The following is an 18,801-nucleotide window of genomic DNA, read 5'->3' on the forward strand; positions in this document are numbered from 1 at the left end:
GCAGGCTCATATGGCTGCTTTGTGGCTCTCTCTCTCTCTCTCTCTCTCTCTCTCTCTCTCTCTCTCTCTCTCTCTCTCTCTCTCTCTCATGTGTGTATGTATGTGTATGTATGTGCATGTTCGTGGGTGGGTGGGTGTATATATGTGCATATGGAAGCCCGATACCACATTCATCCTCAGACACCGTCCACCTTGGGTTTTGTTTGTTTGCTTGACTGAGACAGGCCCTGAGGCTGGCCTGGAACTTGCAGATTGAGCTAGACTGGCCAGCCAGTGAGCCCCAGAGACCCACCTGCCTCTACCTCCCCGGAGCTAAGATTATAAGCAAGTACTGCCGTGCTCTGCTTTCGCCATGGGTGCTGGGTTCAAACTCGGGTCTTCATGCCTGCAAGCCCATCTCCCAGTCCCTCCCTTGACCCTTCTCTCTCTTTGCCACTCATCACCAAATGTCACTCTTCTCTTCGGGGATCTCTATATACACAAGAAGAGTCTCCCAGACTTTGCACTCTAGAGACCCCAATGGAGGCCACAGCTTTTCCCATCAGCAGAACAGAGACGGGAAGTCCAGGGTCAGTAGCCACAGTGGAGTGTGTTTATTGGAAACCCTAGCTCTGGTTGTAATTTCTTGCTTAAAGTCCAACTTCACTCAGCATGAGGGCCAAGTGGGCAGGAATACATTTGCCTCATTCACTGAAGCGCTTCCAGAACCCTGCTCCGTGGCTGGCACGTGGTGGATACTCAGTAACTATGTGTTGAACGAATGGACTTGTATACATCTGCCTGATGGAATTCTCCCCGCAAGATCTGGAGTGATCAGCCCCATTTTTTTTTTCCTACTTATAAAATGACTCAACCTCTCCCATCTGGTAGTCATTAATAGCTTCATTTATAGGTCGGGGGAGTAAGGCTGTGAGAGGTGAAAGTACTTTCGAGGGGACAGATAGCCAAGAAGAAAAGCGCAATGGTTTGGAATGAGCACCAGCTCACTCATTGCCCCTAGGCTTGTTCCCACCCAGGAGGAGGAGCTTGCCAAATAAATTTGAATAAACATAAGGCTAGAGCTGGTACGCTTCAAGGGGTGCTTCAGAACACCACACTGCAGCTCCCTGAGAGTCAAGGAAGTTACATAAAGACTTTGGGGACCTAACTCTGAAGCCACGGATTGTTGCCTCCACACAATGTAATGGTCACACAGACCAGCTCTGGACTAACGTGGAAAGGACTTACACAAGAGAGTGAACATGGAGATGTAAAAAACACAAACATCCTGGGGGAGTGTGCATGTCACCCCTAACAGCTAACCTGGCTTGGTGCACGTGGGTGACAAGGGTATTCCAAGTGTCCATCTTTCCAGCCTGAAGTCAGAAGACACAGCCAGAGGCAAGTCATGTGACCTCAGTCCAGCCAGTTGGATACCCTCTGTCAAAGCTGTACATCTTTAGTGAATTAGCAAATGGTGTTGGCAAGTGCTGCAGCTGAGCACAGCAGTGCACACCTTCACCCCAGCAGTCAGGAGGTAAAGGCTCAATGATTGTGAGTTCAAGGCCAGCCTGGATTACATAGCTTCCTATGCCTGGCTTGAGACTCCTGGCCTGCTCTCCCGCCCCCTACAGGGCATCCGTGATTCATTTCCTCTCTTTAAACCTGGTTTTCAAACCTTTCTGACAATTTGGGACTGTCCAGGCAATGCATTGAATAAATTAAATTGCGCTTAAGCCAGTCTGAGTTGGCTTGTGCTTCTACACAACCACATCCCCTGACTGAGACCCTGGCTGCTTTTCCACATTTTCTAAAATAAATGTATGTTTCTCTTACGCTTGGGTGGGAGGGCAGGGTAGGGAGAAAAGTCCTTTTGAAAACACTCCAGGGCTCTGGCCAACTAAAGCCCCTCTTGAGGGCCGCCTTTCTTCTTGCAGAGAGTAAGAGTTCTCACCTCATTTGGGCGCAGACATACACAAATCCAGCGAGTTAAAAGGAGGAGGAAGGTGTGAGACCTGTGGGAGTTTGGCTGTGAGTCAAGTCACCCGGGCCTGTCTATTGACACATGACACCACACTTTGAACACTAGCAGAGCCCTGCTCTCACCGATGGCTACAGATAGAGTTCAAGACGCTGAGATCTGAAGACCATCAGATCTCTCCAGTGTCTCGCTCATCCTTACACCCCCTCTGATGCTTTTAGGACCAAAGCCAGAAGAGCCACTGAAGGAAGCTACAAAGACCACAGCTTGCAGATGAAGAGTTAAACGTGGAGACCTTATCCACAGTCGGTACAAGAAAAAAAAATCCAATTATATGCTCTGGAGTGAAGAGGTGGGGCAGACAGAAAAGAGTCGCAATACTTACCTGGCAGGGGAGATGCCATGACCACGAAGGAGGTTTTTCCCAGGGCGAGGCTTGTGCATTGTACTCTGGATGGGCTGACCCCTGCGATTTCCCCAAATGTGGGAAACTTGACTGCATAATTTGTGGTAGTGGGGTACTGTGCCCATGCTCTCCCCTTTAAGTTAAAAAAAAGGGGGGTTGAAACAAAGCTGGCGGGGTGGCTCAGAGCACAGGTCCCTGCTGCACGAACAGGGGCCCTGAGTTTGGATCCCCAGCTCCCATGTAAAAAGTCAAGGGTGGCCTTGCCCATGCTTGTGACCCGAGCGCTGTGAGGGGCCAAGACAGGAGGATTCCTGGGGACTTAAGGCTGCCAGCCTATCTCCAGGTTCAGGAAGAGGCCCTGTCTGTAGGGACTAAGGTGGAGAACGATAGAGCAGGACATGTGATGTCTTCTGGCTTCCAAGTGTCCACAGGCACGTGTATCTGCACGCACGTGTGCATACATATAAAATGAGAATCAAGGGGAGTGGAACAATGAGGGCCCCCTCTCACAGAGTGAACATTTGTTCCAAGAGTGAAATGGGAGGCAAACTGGCCCTCAGTGCATGAACAACAACCTCACCACACGCACGCACGCACGCACGCACGCACGCACGCACGCACGCACACCCTAGTACCCAGTGGCTTAAAACGCATTGCCTTCCACTCAGATGCCTGTGCAACACAGCCAGCCGCTTTGTGTGCCTTCTCAAACCCAGAGAGGGTTCTTCCAGGGTGGAAAAGCACAGTGCCCCGTCGGCTTGCAGAGAGATGGCATACGGGCCTTTAATAAAGCGCCACCCTAAGAGAGGCTCGGGGGTGGGCGCTGCCTTTGTGCAGCCTGCCCTCAGTTCCATGCTCCCTGTGAGGACTCCTAGGCAGGAGCAGTCTCTCTGTGGAGGCTCCCCCTCCCCGCCCCCCGCCTCCCACATCATCTTCAAATTTGCCCTCAGAGAGAGCAGGCTCAGAGAAGCCAGAATGGGCACTGAGGACCACCCAGCCCCTGCCCAGTGGCTGTTAATTGAGTTCGTTCTTTTATGTGTGTGTGTGTGTGTGTGTTCATGTGTGTTCATGTGTGTTCATGTGCGTTCATGTGTGTGCAGGTGCATAAGCGGGGTTGGGGGATGATGTGCATATGTGACATGGAGGCTAGAGAACAACCTTGACCACTGTACTTCACACACTATCCACCTTGTTTTATTTGAGGCAGGGTCTCTCCATGGCCTGGAACTCACTGGCTGGCCAGCTAGCAAGCCCCAGGGATTCTTCAGTCTCTACATTCCCAACACAGGGATTGTAAGCACCCACTACCATGTCTAGCTGTCTTACATAGGTCCTAGGCATCGAATTCAAGTCCTTGTGCTTACTGGCAAGACAAGCATTTTATCAATGAACTCCCATCTCCCATCCCCACGCCCTCTCCTCTCTTGAGTGAGCTCACAATGGCCAAAAAGCAGCTGATTTTGAACTTGACAAAGAGAGACATTCCTGATTGCTGGGCTGACAGGCTGCAGAATTTCAGCTCAGGCTGAAGTTAAAAAAAAAAAAAAAAAAAAAAGTAGGGGAGGGGGGGAAATAACCCAGAGCAACTAAAACTCATCAGAATGTTCCAGATAGATTCATGATAAGCTGGAAATTGCTGAGAACCCCAACAGTCAGAGGGACCCAAGCTGCAGCTGGAAGGTGAGACCGAACTGAGCTAAGAGTCTGTGTCACAAAGTTTATTATTTTATTAGTTTTAATCGCTGGGTAGATAAGCTAATAGCAATGGGATTTACTTTAAAGATCAACACCATCCACTCAGCTGTTTATTATTGGACAGTAATGTGTCTCCTGCAAAGGGAATATTAAATCTCACAGAACTCTGTGCCCAAAAGCCACGCGGACCCTTTCTGTCCCACACCCTGGATTTTCCCCCTTGGCTCACACCTCTGGCATTTTGTCTGGAGCCCGAGGGTTCTTGGGGGTGCCGCAGTCCCAATTTGCGTCCTATGGGCGAAGGATGGAACTGGGGGGTGACCTTTCTCAGAATCCTGTTAACCCCAGAAGCAGAGAACTCATCCTCCGGGTGGTGGAGGCTGGGTGGGAAAGAGGAGAGAGTGCAGCCTCGGGAAATTAGTGGAAGTAAGAGAAGGAGCACAGGAAGATTCTCAGGGCAGGGCCTGGCCAGTCCTGAACGAATGCCAGGGTTCCCCAGAAACCGTCGGGGTAGCAGATGTCTACAGATCCTGTGCAGTCCCCATGTCTGGGTCAGAAGTCCTGTCCTGACATTCTCATAGTTTCAAATGTCTCCCCGACAAGATACTTAATTACACGGTTGGAGGCAGGAGAGGCTTCGTTTACAAGAGTGTGACAGGCAGACACCACCGGATCACGGCTGGCTCCCCCATCTCAGGTCACAGGGCCGGCCGGCGTCTCCAGATGCCGCGCACCCAGGCCACAGCATCACCTGTGCGGCTCCTGGCAACAGGATACGTCGCGACGCTTAGGTGACAAATCCAAATTGATGAGCATCCTACGAAACAACTGGCCTGAATGCTTCAGGACGGTCACCGTAGCAACAGATGAGAGATCCAGTACTCTTGCAGAAGGGCAGAAGCCACAGAAGGTGACCGGTGACATACTTCACTATTATTATTATTATTATTATTATTATTATTATTATTATTATTATTATATCTTTACTCCATGTATGTGTGTGTGCACATGTGTATGCACACGTGTGTATTGGGGTACGACCTGAATTGGATCCCTGGGGCCTGCACAGTGGAAGAAGATCACTCCCACAAGTTGTCCTCTGACCTCTGCATACATGCCATGGTGCATGCACGCATGTGTACACACCCACAGAGAGGAATGATTTTTGAAGAAAAAATTTTTTAAATAATTCTCTGCTCTGTCACCCTGGAGTTCTGGATGACCTGACATCTCAGAACCTCGGCTGGCTCCGCCCCAGTTGGGGATTTTTCCGTGACAGGCTACAGGACATTTTCTTGCAGAGGACAGACTGTCCAAAGGGTAAATCATTAAGTCCTGGGCCCTCTCTAGTGTGAGGCCACAGGCTGCAGAGTCAAGGGCTGGAGCATCGATGATAGAAGGCGTCCAAGTAATAAAAAATCATGATTTTACATTTGGCCCTGGCCATTCTTTCCAGCAAGCTGTGTCAAATTGGAGAGATCAGCTCTGAGAATCCTTTCAGAAAAGGCTTTCCCTTTCAAGGCTGTTGTGGGAATCGAGTGAGGTCATCTCTCTGCAGGCCTTAGGGCCGTCCTGGCACACAGTAGGGGCTTAAGTCACAGCGGCTCTGTCACTGCCCTGTCACTTGTAGTCACTGGCGAGCAGAGTGCCTATTTGACTCATCGTCCCTAGAGGACAGACGACTGCGGTCCACACACAAGGGACGTCAGAGTTTTGCCAGTCGATAGAGTCCAGTTCATTCTGGAAGGCCGGGCTGGCTCAGGGAGTGAGGTTCTAACGGTAGCCCCATGCTGGCCTCATGGGTTGCAAGCCCGGGTGGCTGCCGAAGCTCTGAACGCAGAGTGTTTTAAATCCCTGCACCTGGCAGAGGGTCCGTTGTGAACAGGAGTGAGAGCCCTTGTCGCCGGGGAAGGGAAATTGGTGTGAAATTAACAAGGTCATGATCCAGCTCTTTGGAACCTGGGTTCCCAATTTTCTGCCTTAATGAGAAGTCCCTGGAGGTTTTTTTTTTCCCCCCACCCTTTCCCTGTCCACATCACGTCTTTCTGACTGAAAAACACGCACTGGCTCACATCATCCAAACCTTGATTTCTTTAGTCCCTTTAGTGTTTCAAAAAGAAGAAAGAAAGAGAGAGGGGGAGGGATGGAGAGAGAGGGGGAAGAGAGAAAGGAAGAGAGAGAGAAAGAAAGGGGGAGAAGAAAAAAAGAGGGGGAAGGGGAAGAGAGAAAGAAAGAACCTTTGAGAAATTTCCCTCCTGCTGTCCCTAAAGTGGCATTCACTCCTAGGCCACCCAGAGAGAGACATTCCAAGGTCTTAAGGAATTGGTCTTGGGCCATTAAGGGTTAACATCCAAGGGGCAAGGCTGAGGCTGGGCCCCCTTCTTGGGAGCAGAGACTTCTGCAAGAGCTGTGGATCCTCGTCAGAGGGCACCAGACATAATCCCACATAGGCCCCGCCCCCATAACATCTACCCAGGTGAACTGTAATCTGTAATCCTGCGTGCAACACACCAGTACCTTCTGTTCCTTCCTTGCCTGACTGACCATCTCCCCATAAAGTCCCAGGCCGATTGATTCCTCTCTGACTTCTAGATACTCCAGTGTGACAAAAGCCATGGCCTCTGGTGTGGGCCACATGCTTTGCATATAGGAACAGGAAGGACTTCACCAAAGTCACAGCCAGCGAACACCAAGGTGTCACCTAGCAGTTGCGTGTGGATGTTTCTTCGCTGTCCTGACACATTCCTAAGGATGGTGGCTACCTTCAGAAGCTGGGAAGAAACCATGATGGAGGTCTCCTACCTGGACAACACACGGGTGACCGCTGCACAGGGTGGATATGTGAGTTTCGGGTCAAATGCACTCCATCCTCTTCTCCCAGTCCAGCGAGAGGCATTCCCCTTGCTGGGCCCTTGTGATTGGGTAAGGTCATGTGACTAGTCCTGCCCAATAGGTTGTGAGCAGAAGTTCCATGGTCAAGGCCAAGCCAGATTTAATAATGAATGTGAAATCTCTTGGAATTCTCTTAGTTCTGTTGTGAATACTGATAGTGTATGAGGTGATGATGCTCTCTAGGTTGGGTCCCCAACAAATGGAACACCCCCCCCCAAGACTTGTGACAGGCACTAAGACTCTTAACTGACACCATGGGGACATATTTTTAGGTTAACATACTCCAGCATGGGTCCTATGTGGTATGTAATAATCTAATTAAGCTCATAGCTAGATGCTTCTAATTACATTAAGGTTACTTTGATTATATCGATACTAATTCCAAGCCCTTATACCACGGTCGGTTCTGGCTCTGTCAAAGGGATAGAAGAAGTTACCCAGAGGAGTCAGGAGCCAGCACCCAATTCCTTCTCTCTGTTGTGGTGACTGAGAGATGAGAGACTGCCGTTCTGCTCGCCAGCCAGTTTTATTTGATGGCAGTACAGTCCACATCAGTGGTCCTCAATTTTCTTAATGCTGTTAATAAACCTTTTAATGCAGTTCCTCAATTTGTAGTGACCCCCCCATCCATAACATTGTTTCATGGCTACTTCATAACTGCAATTTTGCTCCTGTCACGGATCGTACTGTAAAAGTGTGTTTTCCGATGGTCTGAGATGACCCCTGTGGAAGGGTCATTTAACTCCCCCAAAGGAGTCAAGGCTCACAGGTCGAAAACCACTGGTCTAAATCATGGTGATGGTCAAGATTGACTTGGAAGGTACCTAGGAGACCAGCCGGGTGTTCCTCTGGGTGTCTATGAGAAGTTTCCAAAGAGAATTAACCAATGAAAGAAGAGGTAGGGGAGGAGATTTGGCTTAAATGTGGGCAGCACCATAGGCAGAAAATAGGAGGGAAGCCATGGGACAAGCATCCTTCCTTCTCCCCTTCCGTCCCCTCCCGTCCCCTCCTCCCCTCTCCTCTTCTCTTCTCCCTTCTTTCCTCCCCCAGCCCCACTCTCTGGTTCCTGGACTCCATGATGGGAGTTACTCTCTGCTCCACTGCGCCCTCCCTCTCCATGATGGAACAGAGCCCCGAAATCATGACCCAACTCCATGATTCTTCCCTATAGGTTGCTGACATCCCAACTTCAGTGGTACTGCCTTCCTGGCCAACTCCAGAAACCTGGCACCGTTCTGAATCTTCACTGTGAAGGAGAGGAAGGTAGAGCTCAGAACTGGATCTGGGGCCAGCTCGGCCACCCAGTCACCACGTGGTATACACGGTGAGGTCCAGGCCCCTCTCTCACAGCTTCCGAGAAGAGAGAGTAGAGTCCCAAGCCTCGTCTCTACTCCAAGGGGTTTTGGATGGGAGATGTAACAGATTATCCTGGACCACCCACAGTGGCCGTCTAGATGAGAGGGAGCAGAAAGCGCCAGGGCCTTCTGTACTCATTGGTCATTTTTCCAAAGGTAAATTGCTTGTGAAGTGCAAGGTTTTGGGTTTCTTTTGACAAATCCAAATATCTGTCGACACTGGTCCCACATTTACACGTGGTGACAACTGGTGAGGGGTTAGCTACAGCTCTCCCTAATTGAGGCACATTTGCTCTGGTTCCCGAACACCCCGTAAGTCCCCGTGGCCCCACACTGAGATGGAGTGCTAGCTGCCTTTTATCAGCTTGCACAACACTCGTGACTACCTTACACTTTCAGCTGGACTGGGGTGGATTGGGGCATTGCAACCCCCGAGCTAAGAAAACCTTCGAAGGCTTCCAGGGTCCCAACTCTCAGGGGCTCTTTAAAGCAGATGCCTCTTGTCTTCATATCCCACCTTCTTCATCCAGGAGCCAAGAGACCTTCAGAAACCACGTGGGACACCCAACCGATGCTAAGCTTCCGATGTGCTTCCTGGGGGCCAGCCCTCCTTTGCATGAGTCTCTAGATTCTTCTCTGGACACATCTGTTCCCTCCTGCTTTGATTGACATCTGTGTTCCAGCTCATGGAGGGGTCAGTTCATCAGATGTTGTGAGTCAGGACCTACCAGTATCACCACCTCTTCGGGGTCAGTTCGGGGGTTTTAGATTTACAGCCGGGTCCTCAAGCGATTTGCTACCGGGAGCTGGCACTTTGCAAATGCTTTGCAGTATCCTCAAGCAAGTGTAATCCACCTCAAACAAGGGCACGGAGGAGGCTCTGTCTTCAAAACCAGTCAAGTGCTCAGTGCCTTTTAGAGGGGCAGGAAAGGTCACTCTGATGATGGTGCATGGCAGGGGACAGGGGTGGGACTGTGGTGTTATGTAAAGAAAGTAAAGACAGAGGAAAGGAAAGAAATAAACAAAAATAGGGAAGAAAGGATAGGAAGGGGAAGGGAGGGAGGGAAGGGAAGCAAGGGGAGGGGAGACAATGATGGGAAGAAGGCGGAGGGAGAATGGAAGGAGGGAAGGATGGAGGGCTCAAAGCCTCACGATTTTCCCTATTATCTATGTGGTTTGGGGTCAGCTCTCCAGCATCCCATTTGCCTTCCCAGAAAAGCGCAGGGGCCACAGCAGTGGCTGCTGGTGATGAGCACACAGATCAGGCAGCAGAAGAAACTCCATGCAGCTCCTGGCGGGATCGACATGTGCAAAGCCTCTGCATGCAGCAAGTTGTGAGGAACAGTCCTGGAACTACAAATATCTGAGCGGCGCCCAGAGGGGTGGGAAAGGGAAGGACAGGCGGCGACTCTTCCAGTGATGGCCGCAGACACACCACAGCAACCCGGGCTTCGTGGTGGGTATTCTCACCGCACCGCCGCAGCCATCCCGTGGAGCCTGCGTCCCAAGGCCATTTCCTTTGGCTGACAACCGACAGCAGATTCCGCGAGGTTTGTCTGAGTTTCTTCTGTGAGCAAATAGAAGAGCTGGGTTCAAATCTACACTTTGCTGGGGCTCGGTCCTGAGCCTGAGCAGGAAGGAAACTGAGGCATAGATGCTTCTTTGTCTGCAACAGATGCCCTGCCTTGCCCTGAGAAGCTCCCGCTTCTTGGGAAGGCACGTGGAGATTGGTAATAAGACACTTCATTACCCAGCCTCCTTTGCAGACAGTGTCACATGACTCCAATCTGACCAATGGTTATAACCCACTTATGAAAGGCTCAAACTGCCTTCTTCCTGTCCTCCTCCGCCTGGAATACAGAAGTGGTTGTGTGTCCTGTTAGAGTATAAGGATAAGGAGAGTTTCTAGAATGTTCTAGAACAGTCGGGGAGAGACAAGAAAAAAGAAACAAAAAAACAACAAAAGCCTGTGTCTATTGTGTCTGCCTGGGGTGAAAACAGTTCTTAACGTTAAAAAGAAAAGCCTATTTCAGTTGAACTTAATAAAACAAAGTGAATGTCACGTCACAATCAGTAGCTACGTGTGTGTCACCTTCCTCTGGGTAAGTTGTGGCTTTAGCGAAATGAAGACTTTAAATACATTTGGAGTAAGAAAGCTGTGGTCTCCGGACGATAGCCATTTAGCCAGTTTGGCGTCCCCAGAATGTCTGGGGGCAAAAGAGCAGGTCACTATGAGGGCAACTTTGACCAAGGTATAAAATCACTTTGCCAGCGGGGGGGGGGGGGGGAAGCTATGCAAGGCTTTTGTCACAGTGGGCACAGGGGACAACAGAGAGGAGATCCTCTGCTCCGCCAACCAAAGACAGCCTGGCCCACGCCTTTCCCACCCTACCTGTCCTCTGATCTGTGCCCTTCACCAAATCGTTGATAGTAAGATGTGTCACTTGGGGTAGGTCACAGACTTAGGAGCAAAGCCGGGAGTCCTGTGTTCTGTTCCTGCTTGTTTGTATCGTGTTGTTGCTGGCTGATGGCTCTATATGGAGCCACGCCTCCATACAGAAATGTAACCAGAAAAAGTCCCACCGCCCCTGGCCCACTCTCAGGAAAGACGTGACCATCCCAGACTGACTGTACTTGGGTCTCCCCTCAAAGCTGCCGCTTATCCCTAGCTCCTGGCCTCTGACTTCATCCAGAGAGCCAACATCGTTCTCACCTTTGAGATCACTGGGTGTGTTCAGAATGACCCATATTCTCTCGCGCACGTCTTAAAGCCAAGAGAACCAAGTCCAAATTCCTTATCTTCCTGGTCTCCAGGCATTAGCGGACTGAGCCCAGCTTACTGGGCTTATTCCCAACTTCTGCACATTTAGTTCTCAAGCCTGGCCCTCGCCTGAGAAGCCCAGGATGTCTCCTTGGAGATGAGCCTTGCACAAAGACCAAGCCCGAATGCTCTCCCCCATCCTTAGTCCCAGGATGGACCCCCACCTTGGCATCCTGCAGGAAGCCTGAGCTCCCGACAAGGACATCGCAACTCCTGCCCCCACCCCACCCCACCCCCCAGCTGCTCATCTCACATCCTGGCCAGCTCCCAGCCTATAATTCTTTCCAAACTCGCCTGTATAAAATAATCATGTACATGAAGTAAAACAGGGGTCTCATATACACACTTAATAACTCTTGCGTACTGTACAAGAGGGAATTCCACTTTATGACCCCCAGAGCTTTTGAATGGTTTTCATTTAGCTCTCTGCATTCCTGGTACGAGATCTGAAGCGTCTCTCTTTCGGCCCCAGCCTGTTGCTGCCCTTTGAAACGGCTGTGTCTCCAGACTTCTAGCGACCATTCATCCCCACCTCTGCTTCTAATTGGGGGAGCTGAGGATCGTGGCTCTGCCCTAAAGCTAAATGTCAGGGTTTTGCCTCAAATTCCGTATTCGGGGCGTTGGAGTACAATGTACTGTGGAGTCTTCCCTGCACGAGCAACTCAGAGCAAATGGAATTAAATGGATCAGCTAATCCTCCCGGCCACAAGCTCAGCCATAACCTCAGCCATGGGGTGAGGGAGGCTCCTGCCTGGCATATGTCATTTCCCCTGTGTGATGCTGTCTGAATCCTGGGCCCTCCATGGCTCACTTTCCTAAAGGAAAGGCCTTCTGTGGTGAATGGATGGCACCCCACTGGCACCTTGAGCTAGCTAGTTAACTGGGCACTACTTAACATTCTAAATGGTAGAATCAGGGGAGCATTGTAGATACCAAAGCAACTTTAACACCACGAATATGATCGCACTTCTCAAAATTAAAAGAATGTGACCACAGTTCGGTTGTCGTTCAAGTGTGCCCCTCAACGGTTCGGGTGCTGGGAGCTTGGTCCTCAGTGTTGAGAGGTAGTGGTAAATTTAAGAGGTCAGACAAGTGAAAGATCATTGGATCATCGAGGACATGTCCTTAGAAGAGGCTAGCATAGTCCTTGTGGGACCACCATCTCGCTTTGGCTTTCTTTCTCATGGTGTATCCCTCTTGTACACTTCAGAGCCGCCATGATGCGACACCTCCAAGGAATCCCTCACAGGATCCAGCACCACTTCCTGCCCCCCCTCCAAGCAGTGCATTCAATAAACCTTTCTTCTTTATAAAGGCCCCCCACCTAGGGTGTTTTGTGATAGTACTAGAAAACTGACTGATATGAACAGCCTGCAGAGTTTTATTTTTGGTTGTGAGCCTAGCCTTTAACAGCTGAGCCATCTCTCTAGCCCGCCTGCAGAGTTTTAAAGGCTACCTCTTATTTTGCAAAATGCACAGGAACAGTGCTAAGAATTATTGTGTAAAATAGGAAGAAGAGATGATGCGATTAATTAATTTGGACCTTTGACAAACACCCGTCATGGCTGATGGTTGCCAGGCACGGCACTTGGCGACGGGAAGACAGATGAACCTAGGGCAGCTCTCTGCTGACATCCCGTTTCATTTCCTTTCTTCCCGCACACTTCACTGGCACGTGCTTCATGTTCTTGGGACACTCCTCTTGTCCAAGCCTCCGGGCACTGACGCTTACTTCCCTCTCCCTTGGGTATCCTTTGGAACTCAGCTCAAGCGGCTTCTTGTAGTGGACATCTTTCTTCACCAATTGTCCTGATTGGCATTAGCTGCCAACTTGACACCATCTAGGACACAGTGAGGAATCGCCCGAGATCAGGCTGGCCTGTGGGCAATTCTCATGATTGTTATTGAGTAGGAGGGCCACTGTGGGTGGCACCATTCCCTGGGCAGGTGATCCCGAGCTGTTCAAGGAAGCTGGCCGACATGCATCTGAGGGAGCCGTGGTGCGGCATCCTCCATGGTTACCGCTGCCCATCTTTGGCTGTAAGTGAGTTCCCTAGATGGAAATGATACTGAGTGAACAGTGGGCGGGCCTGCCTTTAAGTTCCTACTTGAGTCCCCATCGTGACTTCCTTCAGTGATGGGCTGTGACCTAGAAGTGTAAGCCAAATAGTCCCCTTCCCCCATTGCCTTTGGTCAAGGTGTTTCATCACAAGAAATTAGAACTGACCTCACTTCGACCTCCGTCTTAATATCAGGGCATCTTCACAGTATGTGTCCCTGTCTGAAATCATGCTGGGTGTAAGAATGTTCCCTGATACATGAACAGTCTTCTCCATTGACATGAGAGACTTGTGTATCGTACTTGTCTGCTACCTTGAAGACCTAGAATGGTCCCTGACACATGGAAACCTTCAGTGCTGTTGTATGACTTTTCCTGGGGGGTCATGAACAAAAGTCTGTTCATATAAGATGGGATACCAATCACCAATCAAAGTAGTGATTCTGCCTAGGTCTTGCATAGTGAGCCTGTGAGTTTACTAGGGCTACTTATGTGAGTAAGGGGCTACTTAAAGGAGCATGGGTAAAGACATGCTGCATGGCTAAAAAGCTTACTTCAGTCTGAGTAACCATCATGAAAGCCAGATCCATGAAGCTCCCTGGACAGCTTGTAGGCAGCTCCCTGGAAGAGTCACCTCTCCCCAGCAAGGCTAATGGTTACATTAGCCTTGGGGAAAGGGTCTTGTTTACCTTCTAAGTTTCAGGAGCTTGCTGGGCCTTGTGTGTTTCATTTGCCGCCTAAATCTCAGGAGCCTCTGCCTTCCTCCAGGAGGGACTATCTCCATTCGGAGGAAACAGTTGCCTGGCAGTTACCAACAAAGGAACGAATTCCAAAGCAAATGAGATTACGAGTCACGTTTTACCCAGGAAACGTATCTGGCTAAATCTTTGATCGTCCTGTCAATTCTATCAACACCTCCAGATTAATCCTCCTCTGAAGCATTGCAAGCACATCCCCCTTCATTCAGAGAAAGCCTTGGATGTAAAGTCCCAGCCCTGAAGGCAAGGGTGCTTACTGTTGCTGAGTCGGGGTGCAATGATACAGCCCTCTTTGCTTCTCCTCCCCAACCCCAATTCTGTCTTGCTTTTGCTGCCCCCAAAGTGCCTCTGTGGTTCCTCTGGAATAAATCTGGATGTTTTGGCTTGAAGGGCAACTGCTTTTAGTCCTGACAGATAGTGGTAAAAACAAAACACCGCATGAAAGGGGAGTTTCAGGGGACATGGCCATTCACGATGATGCATTTAAGTCTCTGCTTAAGACAGGTAGGTTTAAGACCTTGAACACTATGTGTAGGTGTTCTAGGTCAGGGTACAGTGCTGCAGATGGCTAGGATTCCACCACAGAGAGCAGGATGGGCATAATTCCTGCCCTCAGCTACTTTACCAGACGGGGATATGGAAGGAAATGAGTCTGTCTCAGATGTGAGCTGATGTGCACTGGAAATGTGGTGGGGAGTCCCCAGAGTTGCAACTGTGTCCAAAGTGTCGTGTTCCGCAAAGCAGGCTTTGGGCAACCCTGGTGATAGTGGTGGTGAGGTACTTTGAGAGTGTCTGTGTCTTGGGTCATCCTCCACACTGGGGTCATCCTTGAAGGAACATGGGGACATATCCAGCAGGAGCCTTCAGCATCTGTCTGGGCAGCGACCGCAGGGTCTGATGCATGTTTGTACCAGCCTGTGGCTTTGTCTGTTACTGTAGCTGCAGGATAAGAAGTGCATCAAAGTAGAAATGCCTTTGGAGAGCGTTCACCCATCAAAATACCAAACAGAACAGCCCAGTCAATGGGAGGTCCCCTCTTGCCTTGCCCTTCCCGGGGACAGAATTAGCTCTCTTTTCCTGTTTGTTTTCAGAACACTAAATATAAACACCTATGGCAGTGACCACCCTGGCTATCACTTGTGACAGCCATTCAGGGTTTCCTGGTCTGTGCCAGGAACTTTGTAACGTATTTACCATGGATCAGTGAGTGAGTCCCTTCCCACCTCTTGTGGACAGTGGGTAACCAGCCCTGTCTCCGTTGGAAATACCAGAACATGGAGGCTGAGGGAGTTAAGCAGCTTGCCCAAGGTAGTGTGATGAGTAATTGGTATATGGGGATTTGAACCACCGCTTCCCTCATTGTTCCCAGGTCTCCATTGCAACCTCCACATTTCCCAGCCAGTAGAGCAAGGGTCTTTCACCCCCAGCTCTTGAGTCACGTCCTTGAATTTCATGATCCTGACCCAATTCATGACGCCTAGGGGGGGGGGTGAGCTCTCAGAGGCTACATGGTACAAAGGAAGGAGACATGAATTAGAGAACACCAGGCCCATTTTCTAAATCAACCTCTCACCATCCAAAGCTCAGGAGCCTCACAGAAGAGGGGGTGGATAAGAGCCAGCATAAGAGGGAAGCTGGGCAATGCTGGTTTTAGGACATGACGTTTCTGTTGCAGGCATCAGCTCACAGCAGCTGGGGTTACCTGCGCAAGACCATGCTGGTCAAAATTCCAGCATGGATCAGGGAGATTTCTCTGAGGCTCCACACCTACTGGCAGTTGATGGTTGCTGGGGGAGTGAGGGTCATTCTCTTCAGGGGATATGGCTGCTGGTGTGTTGCTCATGACCCAGAAGGTGGCCACACACTCATATACATATGGGAAGCACTAACTGGACTCTGAGTTATTAAGAACAATAAAAAAGAAGAGGACATGAAGCTGAGAGATGGGCGAGGGGCAATAGGAAGATTTGTAGGTAGGGAACCATGGGTAGATGTGACCAATATGTATTATATAAATATATGGAATTCTCAAACATTTTTTAAAAAAACATCATTTAAAGAAAGAGATTCTGGACCCTTACCTAGGATGTATAGAGTCCACCAGGTGACTTTGATAAAGCTCCTTTTTTTTTTTTTATGGATCCTGACTATTCTATCCATAAAATGGGGTACACTGGAGGAGGTAGCTTAAAGCAATCTCTACTCTGGGCCCAGTGACTGACATGGGAGCTGTTACTTTATGTATCAAAAACAAAAAAAGCAAAGCAAACAAACAAACAAACAAAAACTAAGCAGTGTCTCCAAGGGGATAGAGATGGTGGCCAGGCATGGAGGTACAAATCTACATTGTTAGCACTTGAGGGGCTGAGGCAGGAGGATCAGGAGCTCAAGGCCAGCCTGGGTGTCACAGCTAGCTTCCGCAGCCAACTTGTCACATCTGGGAAGAGGGAACCTCAATCGAGGAATTGCTTCCATTGGATTGGCCTCTGAGCAAATCTGTGGGGCATTTTCTTGACTGACTCAGGAGGGTCCTGTTCATTGCGGTCGGTGATCCTGGATGGTATATGAAAGCGGGCTGGGCAAGCCATGGGGAGCAAGCCAGTAAGCAGCACCCCTCCATGGCCTCTGCCTTAGTTCTTGCCTCCAGTTGCCTGCCTTGGTCTCCTGTCTTGGCTCTCCTGGGTGATGGACTACCATGTGTAAGCTGAAATAAACCCTCCCTCCCTGGGTTGCTTTTGGCCAGGGTTCCATCACAGCCATAGAATACTGAGATACAAAATAAGTCTGAAACCAGCCTGGGTTGCATAGAGAGACCCTGTCTGAAGGAGAAGGAAGAAAAGGAGAGTAAGGAAGACAAGAGAGGAGGGAAAGATGGAGGACAGAAGAGGGAAGAAAAGGATGAACAGGAAGGAAACAGAGGTGGAGAGAGAGGAGAAGGAGGGGGAGCAGGGAGGAAAGAGGAAGAGGAGGATGGGAGGAGGAGGACAAAGCAGAGGGTGTTTTTATTTTGTTTTGTTTTTTTGAGACAGGGTTTCTCTGTGCAGCTTTGGTGCCTGTCCTGGATCTCACTCTGTAGATCAGGCTGACCTCGAACTCACAGAGATCCACCTGGCTCTGCCTCCCGAGTGTTGGAATTAAAGGTGTACGCCACCACCACCCATGCAAAGCAGAGGTTTTATTGTATGTTCCTGGTGTCCCCCAGACTTGACAGAGTACCAGAGACACAGTTGTGCTCACTGAGAACTTGCTGAGTGACCCAATGGACACTAACAACCCTCAAAGCTGTCCTGAGAAGGAGCCATGATCTCCTTACCGACCTCGGGTCCCAGGAAAAGCAAGAGACACTTCCTTGGATAGGAAGATGGATCCACCAAGGAGTTCCTGCTTAGGAATCCTGAACAGGCTCAGAAGGAGGCCAGCCAGGCATGGCGCGGGTGGAAGCTGGGGTCGAGAGCCCTTCCTTAGAATCTCCCCCATCCCACCCTGAGCATGCACTTCATATTCCAGAGCCTGCTCTTTCGTCGCCAGACTGCAACCTGCGGAAAATAGAGAACAGAAAAGCTCAAATCTAGCATTCAAGGCCTTGCCTGCTGGTGCCTCGCCTCCCAAAAGCAGGAAGAGGGGATGCTCAGGGAGCCAAGAGGCAGGATGTTCCGAAAGGCCCTCCTGGGAAAGACACCAGCAAGAACACCCCTCTGAAAGGTGACTTGTTTAGTTGGAAAAGTCACACTTTCTTTGCCCTCTGACCCACTAGCATTCTAGAGTCTGAAGTGGGCTCCTAGTGTTCATTTAAGCTTCTTGGTTGTAAAAATCTTAGCACTGATGACTCAATAGTGCACTAGAGATGGATGGATGGATGTTGTATGTATGATTCATGCATGGATGGATGGATGGATGTATAAATTTTCTCCCAGTCACCCCATCCTTGGTCTCATACTCCTAGACCACTCTCGAGATTTTGTTAGATTCCCCAGCAAGGAGCCTGAGAACTCCCTTTCCCACGTGCTGTGGAATTTACCTGAAGTCATGTTGATCATTTGGGTCCTGGCGCACTTTGGGCAGAGCCTCCCAGGACCCTTCTCTCTGCAGGAAAACTGACAGCTCCAATCAGCTCCCTGGGCCCAGCCTTGTAAAGTTTCATTCATTCAGATACCATCAGCTCAGGATTTTTTTTTTTTTTTTTTGATAATGCAGACAGTCTGGGTGGAAGTTTCCTGCCTCGCTCAGTCCTACAAAGAGAGAGAGAGAGAGAGAGAGAGAGAGAGAGAGAGAGAGAGAGAGAGAGAGAGAGAGTTTCTGAAATGGATAATGCAAAGCAGACATCCAAGGCTGAGGACAAATTGTCTTCAAGCTCCTCACTGACAGTCAATGGAGGGTTAATTGCGAATTATTTTTATCAAGTAATTGACGTGAATCCCGAGTAATTCATCCTACCTTGCAGATCAAATGTGGGGCAAAAAATTATATGTATGTATTTTGTGTGTGTGTGTGTGTGTGTGTGTGTGTGTGTGTGTGTGTGTGTGTGTGCTTTCAATCCATCCAGGAGGCACGGGCTCAAATTCCAGCTACGCAAGTCTGGAGTTTAGGTTTCTGTATACAGGCTACTTCATATCTCTGAGACCTAATTCTGACATATGGAAAAGTTTGCAGGGCCAACAAAGTACTGGAATTCATACAGGTAAAGGGGTAGTCTTCAAGCTTAAGCTGGGAAGGATGTTTCAATCCACAAGATGTTAACACATACAGCATGGGGAAAAAATGAGGGGGGATAAATAAATAAAAATGAATACATTTTGGATAAACGGAACTAAATGAAATTAAAGTGAGTTGGCTTGCACTGTTTTTGTTTTGTTTT

General features: G+C 49.6%; 1 non-coding gene across 1 annotated transcript; it reads left to right on the plus strand.

Moving 5' to 3' along the window:
- The first annotated feature begins 2,337 nt into the window (after window positions 1-2,337).
- LOC114699663 lies at window positions 2,338-2,502 on the plus strand. Its single transcript, XR_003735557.1, has one exon. It is a non-coding gene; the product is annotated as a U1 spliceosomal RNA (small nuclear RNA).
- The last annotated feature ends 16,299 nt before the right edge of the window (window positions 2,503-18,801 follow it).

Source organism: Peromyscus leucopus, chromosome 23 (assembly GCF_004664715.2).
Source record: "Peromyscus leucopus breed LL Stock chromosome 23, UCI_PerLeu_2.1, whole genome shotgun sequence".
Taxonomy (NCBI): domain Eukaryota; kingdom Metazoa; phylum Chordata; class Mammalia; order Rodentia; family Cricetidae; genus Peromyscus; species Peromyscus leucopus.